At 37.8% G+C, this 9,420-nt stretch overlaps 1 protein-coding gene across 1 annotated transcript in view; it reads right to left on the bottom strand.

The window, feature by feature from the left end:
- KCNU1 (potassium channel, subfamily U, member 1) overlaps nt 1–9,420 on the bottom strand; it is a 57,790-nt gene that overhangs the window by 45,480 nt on the left and 2,890 nt on the right. The gene's annotated exons all lie outside the window — the stretch shown is intronic.

Here is a 9,420-nt window from a genome sequence, read left to right as displayed (position 1 = left end):
CAGCTGCCTGCCACTTTCTGCCATGAGTAGAAGCAGCCTAAGGCCTGTGCCAGATGCAGCTGTCCCAGAATGATGAGCCAAATAAAACTCTGTTCCTTATAAATTCTCCAGTGTAAGGTGTTCTGTTATGGCAACATGAAAATGAACTAATACGAATGCTCTTTGTAGATCCCAATTTAATTCATATTCAAACTCAACAAATACTTATTTAGTTTCTATCATGACCCAAGTACTATTCTGTTCATCAGTGAATAACACATACCAAGACCCCTGCCTTCATGGAGCTCACAGCCTGAACAATAAAGATAGTTAATATGTAAATCGTATGATATATTAGAAGATAAATGCTAGAAAGGTAAAATAGAGCAAAGTAACGGGGATCAGAAATGCCACAGGAAGGGGCCGAGGGGTTGCAGTCTTGAGAGTATTTAACGGCTAAGCGTCCCTGCATTGGGGTGAAGCGTTTCTCTCACTGGTTGCTCTCGACTCTTTTCCCGATACTCCTCCCCCGTCCTATTTTCTGCTGGAAGGCTGGTTCCTCCCGATGCCTACTTCAGCAGGTCATAGGCGGCCTTATGTGTGAGCCACTTGACGAGCAGCAACACTTCTTTTTCTCTGAAGCACCTTGAAAAATAGCCAGAGAAAAATAAACTGAAGAATTTCAGACCTGATCCGGAGAGAGCCTTGCTTGCAGAGTTGCTCATCCAGCTCATGGAAGCGCTCATGCATTCTTTACCTCCACAAACACTGGGCGGACAGATCATACCCAGGGTGGCAATCTATGTGGGACAGAGCACTGAGCCCGACAGCCTTTTGTTGCACGTGAACCAGAGACCTGTCCTCTGTGTTCCCGAAGATCCAAGAGATGCAAATTGAGGTTTCTGAGTGGTCCCTCTTCCGACTCTTTCCTTAGGCTTGAGACAAGAGGAGTCAGTCCCACCCCTCTGCCACGGCACAGCATGTTCCAAAAAATCTCTTGCAGTTCCAACTTCCCCTAATGTACATGTGATTGGATAATAAGCTAAGAGTTTCAGCTGGTTTTCTTCTAACTGCTTTGTAAGTGACAGTGTTGTAGCTCACACAAAACACGAGAGTTACCTGCATCTATTTCCCTGGGTCTCAGCTCTTACGGTAAGTTCCATTTTAACACCTAAATTGACTGCTGAAGAAGATAGTACTTGGTGTGAGGGTCTCATGCAGATATTCAACTAGAAATGTAGTCTGAAGCTCAGGAAAGGTGACCTGAGTGGAGATACATGTAGATATGTATGTAACAGCAGCATATTAATAATTATTAATTTATATTAATATTAAAGAGAATAAAAAAGTTTCAGCATATTATTAATGATATTATAAGCTGAAATCTTTTTTATTCTCTTTACATACTATGATAAGTTTTTCTCTCTCTTACTGAATTCTATAACACATTCAAGCATAAATCATATATTGACAGACTTCTGAAAAGGCAGTGGCATGTCACCCAAACCATGGAAATGAATAAAAGTAAATAAATAAAAGAAGAAAATGTTGGTTTTATTGAAACTAAGAACAATCTCAACCTACTATAGCAAACCAAAAGAATATTGGCCAAAAATAATATATAACAAACAACAAATGCATAGTAAACCAAAAGAAGGCACTGGGAGTTTATACCTTGCCAACACTGTTCTGTGAGTCAGGTAGAAATGGGAGATAGTTTTGAAAGGGCCTGTGAATTTCTCTTGAGTTAGAGGGCAAAATCTGAAAGTGCTGGCCGTGTGGAGAGGGGTTGAAAGCCCTCCACCTGAGCCCTGGAGGCTGTGGATGGGAGATGGGGCTGAGCAGCCAGATGGCCTTGAGGAGACACCCAGAGGCCCAGCAGTCACTGATGAGGAACCTCTTGGACAGGAGCAACACTTCTTTTTCTCTGAAGCACCTTGGAAAGTAGTCAGAAAAAAACAAACTAAAGAATTTGAGACCTCTGCCAAGAAAGCCTGGTTTGCAGAGTTGCTGGCTGTAGCATTATCCCTCATGCTTGTTTTTGTGGGGAAATACACAGCAAATTAGGACTTTAAGTTCACAGTGAGACTTAAAAAAATCGTGTTTAGTTAGTGGATATCTGTGGATGTCTTCAGAAGACAAAAAATGAAGAACGACCAATGCATTAAAAAGGGGTACTCTGAATACTCTAAGCCTTCATTAGTGAACATTAGCACATGATAGAAGATTGCCAGTCATGCGAGAAGTGTAAGAAAACAGGAGGATCGGGCAGAGAAAATACATGAGGTGACCTCCTATGAAAGAATTAATATACAGTATGTGATTAAACACTTGAAAATTAAAATTAGTGCTCCTAGAGAGATTTGAGAGGATATACACCAATAAAATAAATGCAGCCTACCATCAGAAGGAGCAACAAGGGAGCAAGTTAGATTTCTTAGGGTTGGAAGGAATGTGTTTGACAAAATTAAAATCTCAGTAGAGGTACTGAATGGCAGGACAGATACTGATGAAAGTGAAGGAATAAAGGAATTCTTCAAGACCACTAAGCAAAACAAAACAAAAAAAATAGAGATAAAAATTATGATTTAAAAGGGCAGGGAGGTTAAATGCAGGAGACACAATTATAATGGGCATTTTAGGAGCGTTCAACAGGGGTTTTTATAAAAAAAAAATAGCTAAAGAAAAAAGCAAAAAATATTTCCCTGAGCTCAAGGGTGACCTGAGTCTGTCAGGCAGGAACCATTGAAAGAAGACACACATATAGCCACATCATGGTAAAATTTCAGACTTTGAAATGATATTCCATACTCTTCTACACTGAAAAATATAAAAAACAGGTTATCTACAAACGAAAGAGAATAAGACTGACTTTGTAAGTCTCATTTTCTGTATCAGTCGGTCTCCAGCAGGGAAAGCAGAAATCACATCAGTCATCTTAAGAGAGAATTTAATTCTAAAAATCTCTTAAATAGGACTGGAGGATGGGAAAGGCAAGAAGGGAAAACGGGGCTAACACAGGGTAGTAACTGCAAGCTCCTGCAGCCCAGCACTGGGGTGCAACAAAAAGAGGGCAGGATTATCAAAATCTAGCAGTTGTAAAGAGATGGGATTCAGACCTAAGAGGAAGGGTCTCTGCATAGGGGGTAATGGTACTTCTGAGGAGATGCTGTGAGCCCGGCTCTGGGAAAAAATAGGAAACAAGAACCACGTGCTGCTACTGGAGGAAAAAGTCATTGATCAGGTGAGGCTGGAAAGAACAGACACAAAACACAGAAGGAGCAGTTTCCTTTCCCTTCTTCTAGGCTTCCCGTGCCCACCTGCACCCGTGCTGGCAGAGCCTAACCATGAGTGAGCTGACAAAAGACACATTTGCTGAGTCCTGGCCCCATGTCATAAAGCAGGGGAGAAAGGTAGACAATAGCTTAGTACCTCACGTCTGGCCTTAAGTGCTGGAAGACATTGGAACAGCATTTACAGAGATTGTAGGAAAAAGCATTGCAAGCCAAGAATTCCAAACCCAACCAAACTGCTGTCTCCCTGTAAGAGCAAGGAAGAAACATTTTTGGACAGTCAAGGATTCAGAAAGTATGCCACCCACACTTTCCTCTGCAGGTGACTGTGGGAAGTACTTTAGAAAAAAAGAAGAGAAAATTCAGAAAGATAAAGTGTGCTACGTAAGAAAAAGTGGTGCAGAATGAAACTGGTAAAATTAGGAGTTAATGTAATTTTTAACCTTAAAACAAATATTAAGAAGAGATCTTGTCAGATGTATAACGTAAGGGTCCCCCTGGCCCTCCCTTCCCTGCACCCCACTAGCAATCTGGAACTGAATGTTCAAATTAGTTCAACAACGTCTAGAAGGAAGGAGGGGTGGTGTGGAGGAAAATCACACTAAATGTCTCATGCAAAAGGAGACTATAGACGTAAAACATACAGATATGTGCAGAGACATATAGGGTGGAAAGTTTGTTGTGATTTTGATTTACATAATGCCTATGATATGCTATTAAAAATAGAATTACCCACAATAGAAGATGCTAAAAAAAGTAATACAAATAATAAACTAGAAATGTATATAGCCACAGGTCAGTGCTTACTATGCCCTGAATGGTTTACATGTATTATTACATAATTCTCCCTATAACACTCTAATTGGGGGTTATTATAACCTCCTTTATATTTATATTTTATGAATGGAATCCAGTTTAGAAAAATTAACTTGCCCAAGATTGCATAGTAGGACGTGGAGGAGCCAGCATTTGAGCCCATACCTCTCAAAATTCACAGTCGCCATGTAGTTCTGCCTCTCCAGTAAGATAAGAAACTATGACTATGGCAGAGCCACTAGCTGTGCATCCAATATCCACTGTCCCTTTCCTTACTAACAGACCTCCCGTTTGCTTGTTTAAGCCACTAATATTTAGATATTCTATTATGCAGCAAATTCAATCTCTAAATATTTTGAAGATCAATAAAACATTGCCATAAAAGAAAATGATTAAATTTTCCTGGTAAGTTAGGAAATAAACAAATCCTTAAATTGATACAAGAACAAAAATCCAGCTACGTGACATTTACAAGAGACACTCTTCAGTGGAAATTAGACAGCAAGACTGAAAGACAACAAAGACGTCCCAATCAAGTATGAACAAGATAAAAGCAGGAGAGTCAATGTTACATGCTAACATTGTATTCTAAAGTATTCCAGCCAAAATAAAAAGTAAAAAACAAAACAAACAAAAAAAAAACACTAAATGTGAGAAAAACGGATATTTCCTGTTGGTAAAAGGCACTATCGACCAAGAAGATATAATAGATAATTTGGTGCACCGATTGGTATCATATAAGAATATATCATTTAAAATCTGTTGGAAATGCAAGACTTTCAATAAAACAAAAAAATCATAAATGATGATTTTTGGCATTCCCCTTTCAATCATTTTGCAAGTCATTGGGATAACATAATTAGTATTGCTTATATATCAAATAGATCATGCATATTCTTTCAAAAGTTCATTAAATAGTAGTAAAAATTGATCAAGCACTAGGCAACAAAGAATTTCTCCATAAATTCCATGAAGTAGAAAGCACAACAGCAGTGGTATTCTTGGATCATACATTTCTACGAGAGTAGAAAGGATAGCCACTTCATCCTCAATCCCCAATCTAAGCCCCCAACAGCCCCTCCACGTAAAAGCATACACCATTCCTCTAAATCATAAATCAAACAAGAAATCAAAATTAAAATTTGAAGTAACTTAAAAGATGATATTAGGCATTAATAAAAACAGGAGCATCACTTGTCAAAGTCTATGAGATATACTTTGAGGAAAGTACTTCGAGGAAAGAAAGTACGAAGCCAAAGAACATCGAGCAGAAGTTTCTACACATCAAATTCAACTCCAGAAACTGGAAAAATTCTGCCAGCCCAGATGGCTGTCCTCACATTTGATTAAAGTAACATAAATATGTTTCAAACTGATAATTATCAAATGTAAAAAGTAAAATTTTATAGGCAGTTCATCCAACGGAGTGGGTTTTTTCAGTCATGGTATGTATTTATGGATATTACTTATTGCTAGAATGAGACAGGGCTCAGCATCAATATTAGCCATTTTATTATGTTTATAGCTATGAACACTGAGCTGTTCCCTTTACAAAAATATTATCAATAATTAATAGCTATATATGCTTACTATATGTTGGGTGTATCTATTTTTATACTTATTAACTCATGTAATGATTACAGTACGTCAGCTCATTCTCAAATACTGGCTCATTTATTTATTGAAATCTGTAGGTAGTGTTTTCCATCCCCATTTTATAATTTGTACATTATATCTCTGCATCAATTTCCTCATTTATCAGAAGGAGATAATGACAACACCTTGTAGAATGGACTGGGAGAGGGTGGTGGGAAGGGAGAGCAGGCATGAGGGGCCTTCAGGTGGGTCGGTTTTAGGAAACAGCACCAGGGAAGTTAAGCACTTGCACCTGCTGATGCTGGGCAGTCTGCTGACAGCCCTCGCTTCCCTTCCTGGGGTACATCCCCATCTGCAGAGGGGGCATCGACGGACTGAATTCCAATCTGCTTTCACCTCCACTGGCTCCATTAGCCACTCACTGTACCACTCTCCACGAAGAACTGCCACACACAAGCAGTAACAAACTTTATTACTTCAAGTTTATATTTTATAGATACAACTTATGGGAGGAGAAGAGATGTTTTAAGCAGCTTAAACACCTAAGGAAAATAAATCTGACAATGTTTCTGAGAATTAGCAGTTTCGAAGAAAGAAACTCTTAGCGATGGTTGCTTCTGGAGATAGCGGTAAGGAAGAAATTTAGTTTTTACTGTGTATCCTTTGTACTTTATAAATATTGTACCACGTGCATAAAAAGATAAACAATGAAATTATCCACAAATAATCTGTGCATAAAAAGATAATGTAATCCTCTGCAGAAAAATTAGTGCGAATGCAGTATTGTATTTCCTACGAGTCTTTTCTTTATTCATATGATAAAAATCTCTAAATTATTTTTGCATACTGTACACCAAAATAAATTCTTGACTCTTGATGAAATAGCCAATACAAAATATGAAATAAGAAAAGAAAATGAAAAAAAAAAAACATAGATGAAGATACAACTCATTTCAAGGTAGTGGAAAGGTTTATCTTATTTTATTTTAACATAAACAAAGAGTAAGAATGTTTTGTTTTTCTTTTTCTCATAGAAGTTGTGTTACATTAGAAAAATGAGCAAAAAACCCAGCAAAATACATTTTATTTAGTCAATTTTCCCAGCGTCAGTTTTGAAACAGTCTTCTTCATTTCCAAATGAGTTTTGATGCTTTGTTTGCTCATTTAGTTGCTCTGTATACTAAGATTGACAACTGTTGCTGTTGCTAAGGGCTTATTTATCTACAGAGAGGATAACGCAGCCACAGAAAAGATTACACATTTATAGAAAGGATTTAAGGCAGAATAAAAAGACATAACGTGCTAGGTTACCTTAAAAAATAAAAGCCAGAGAAGACAGAAAAACGGAATGTAGTCATAATAATGGTGCCTAGAATGATGCTAAAAATAGATACAGTGGCTAAAAATAAGCCATAATCTTGGTTCTAAATTTTCTAGCCAGGAAACAGAGAAGCGCAGTCAGTTACACAATTAACAACATTCCCCGCAAACTCCCCCAAAAGGAACAGAATAGTTGTGTAGGAATAGGACCATATTTGGAACTAGCTTTAGAAGAAAATTTCTCCCCCAGGTAGTGGATATAAAAACATGGTGATGCACCAAAGCACCAAGCCATAGATGATACAGGGTTGATCTGTACCTTCCCATGTGCTCATCTGGAAGGATCTCCAGCAGACATCCTGTTTTGAAAAGAATCTTTCCATTTGACTGTTGGACTTCTTTGTTATTTTCCTTAATTTTCTTTTCCTCCTTTTTTTTACTCTCCCCCCCACCCCCCTCCTCTCTTCCTCTCTAGCCTCCTTCCTTTTCTTTTTTTTTTCATACACTGGGTGATCACCCATGTAACCCCCCACCCCCACCACCCCCACCAAGTATTAAGGGCATCAGTGTATTCATCAGCGCATTAGTCTGTAGATTTTTTTTTCTTCTTTGCTGTCTTTGGGAGTTTTTATAGATAGTGTGCCTTCATTAAAATGAACATCGAACGCTTTCTTTTGTTTTCTGTGCCCTGAAGCTGGTTAGTTAGCGTTAGAGGTAACCACGCCGTGAAGACTTGGTAGACTGAAACCTGAAATCATCAGTCTTCCACAGGAGGGAAAGACAGGTGGTGGTGGTGACGACAGGTCTTTGACAACTTTTTTTTCCAGATACCTGGTCTAAGTTTCTTTCTTTTATAGGCAGTTTTGGTAATTTCCGTTGTCCTAAGAAATCATCTCATTTTCAAATTTAATTGCATATGTATATCTTTCAGTTTCCTCTTTATCTGTGCTTATTTTCTCATTTTAATGTCTTAGTTCATGTATTTGTACTTTTTCCTTTTTTTCTTGTTTAGGCTAGCTATTGCTTTTTCTATTTCATTGTTAGTTTCAAATAATCTGCTGTTTTATAATTCATTAATTTTGGACTTTATTTTTAAATTTATTTGGTTTATATTTAGTCCGTTTTGAAAAAAAAACTTTTTGAGCTCGATAATTCATTTATTTAAATTATTTTTATTTATCAAAATAACTTTTTAATGTTTTACATTCAATGAAGAACAACTTCTATCTCATACTCTAGGAAACCATAAGTCATTTCATTCTCTTCTCACTCTTTGTAAACACTTGCTTGGGACCCGTAAGCGTCTTAGTTACGTCTTTCAATGCTAAAATATTTAATCTAATCGAACCTTTACTTCCTACCTCATGGTGTTCCAACTACATAATCATAAGCTATTACAGATTGAAAGAATCATTTTTTCATCATCAGGAAGAGGTAGTTTTTATTGGTTTGCAATCAACAATTGTTCCTTCCCCACTGAATGCACGATGCCACTGTCATACAGAGGATGTTATAAAAGCTCCCTTCTGCCTCACCCCAGTGACCTTTGATACATTATTCCCAATATTATTCTCACCCAGTCAAACATTATTTGAACATCTGAGGAGATCCTAACCAAGAAATCCCTGATATAATCAGAGAAAATCACAAAATCCTTCTGCAAGAGGTCATACCCACAGGGATTTCAGGAAGAGAAACCCAAACCTTAATAGACAGAAAAAGAAGAGGCACATTCCCAGATGATTCAACATTTCCTGCTGCTTTTATAAAAGCACTTTTACCTGTATACTACCAAGCAATCTTTAACAATTGATTTTATATGAATTAAACATTAACTTGAAAAGAGCCACGTTTTGCTAATTATAAAAAGCAGAGAATAATCTCCTGCTCATGTGAGCCTATTTCCACCATATTGCCATCTGATGGCAGCACACCCCCAATCACAGATTCTGTTTTTTTCTATGTTTCAGATCAAACTATACTACTGAATTGATGATCAGTGCAATGTCCATGTGTAGGGCATCTGCTGTTTCTCCTCAATGGGAATCAAAGATTCGCAGCACAGCCCATTCTTTCAAGGAGCTCACAGTGCACAGAGGGAGACGGGCATGTGTGCAGAGAGGTTTAGTAATGGTGTCCAGTGTTTATTACAGGAGCCAGAGGAGGGGCTTTTAGCCTAACACGGAGGTAAGCAGATAATGCCGGAACTGAGTTTTAACATGCCTGAATCACTGAGATTAAAATAGGAAGTAAAGTGGTAAATACCATAGAGAGGATAAAAGGGCTAGTTTGTATAATGAAGAAAAGAGGTCTATCGAATCAAAGGAGGGGAAAGCAGCTGTACATTTCAGGCCAGATTAGTTCACTAAACATTACATATTTTTGAATATCTGTGTGCCAGACACCCATCTACATA

This window comes from Galeopterus variegatus, unplaced genomic scaffold (assembly GCF_000696425.1).
Source record: "Galeopterus variegatus unplaced genomic scaffold, G_variegatus-3.0.2 Scaffold3644, whole genome shotgun sequence".
Classification (NCBI taxonomy): Eukaryota; Metazoa; Chordata; class Mammalia; order Dermoptera; family Cynocephalidae; genus Galeopterus; species Galeopterus variegatus.
Note: the sequence above shows the minus strand (reverse complement) of the source record. Positions and strands in the feature narration are given on the sequence as shown.